We start from the raw sequence: 1404 nt of genomic DNA, 5'->3' as shown, positions 1-1404 counted from the left end.
TGAGGTCAAACAATTAAATCAAAGCAAAATACCGATAGTTAGGGTTCGTTGGAACGCTAGATGAGGACCCGAGTTTACTTGGGAACATGAGGATCAAATGAAGCAAAAGTATCCACATTTGTTCACTGATATCGCTCATAAAACAGGTACTACTCAAAATTTCGGGACGAAATTTTCTTTAACGGGGAGGTACTGTAATGACCCGGAAAATTTCGACTTATTTAAACCAATTCTCTATGCGATTTATTATTTTGACACGTTAAACAAAGTCTGTTAGATTGAGTCTCAAAAATTTTAGAACTGTTTCATATATACAATTACCTTTGACTACTCTCGACGATTCATGAACAATTATATGTATGTATATATATATATATATATATATATATATATATATATATATATATATATATATATATATATATATATATATATATTATAAGATGTACAAGTAAAAACGACTTTCCTACAGTAAAAACGACTTTGCTACAGTAAAACACTATTTGCTACAGTAAACACTATTTGCTACAGTGAAACCGTACTTTGCTACATTGGACACTATTTGCTACAGTAAACACTATTTGCTACAGTAAACACTATTTGCTGCAGTAAACACTATTTGTTACAGTGAATACTATTTGATATCGACGAACTAGCAAACAAAAATGGATAAGGCGGCCATGCGATCGCATGGCAAAAACACTGAAAACTCATGCGATCGCATGAGCTACAGTAAATGGAAATATGCCTATAAAAGGCCAGTTTGCTCGATGAAGTAATACACATTTCAATCTCTCCGATTCTTTCTTATATTTATATTATAATTATAATTTTAAATTTAAGTTTAATAATAATAAAGTATATACGAGGGTGTTTTAATTCGGGTTTCAAACCGCTTTAAGCTAAGGAAATATTGGGTATTGTTTGGGGTATTGTTCTTGAATCCAAGGCTAACCATACAGTCGTCTACCATCATTACGTCTACGCAAATTACCTACAATATTGAGTCTCAATATTGAACTGTGAGTTTATAGTCTCCCTTTTTAAATACTTTAAATATTTTTGGGCTGAGAATACATGCAATTTATTTTAAACGCAATAAGACACAAGTACATACTAAATTCTACACTGAGTTAAACCGAAAATCCCTTAGTTTTGGTAACTAGTAGCTGCCAGTACATAGGATATGGACTGGTGGGCGCGAATAATTGTATATGGATCCATAGGGCTTGACATCCCCGTCCGAGCTAGAGCGCTAGCCTTTTAACGGACGTATGTTATTTGAGTTTAAGACACGTTGGTTTGTGTGTATTAAAACGAATGGGGTAATTATCACTATAGCGTTAAGTTTAGTTACCAGGGTGCTCTGTTACGTAGAATCTATTGATAAACTTTTGATGAAAT

Source organism: Rutidosis leptorrhynchoides, chromosome 10 (genome assembly GCF_046630445.1).
Source record: "Rutidosis leptorrhynchoides isolate AG116_Rl617_1_P2 chromosome 10, CSIRO_AGI_Rlap_v1, whole genome shotgun sequence".
NCBI classification, from domain to species: Eukaryota; Viridiplantae; Streptophyta; class Magnoliopsida; order Asterales; family Asteraceae; genus Rutidosis; species Rutidosis leptorrhynchoides.
This window is presented reverse-complemented; position numbering follows the sequence as displayed.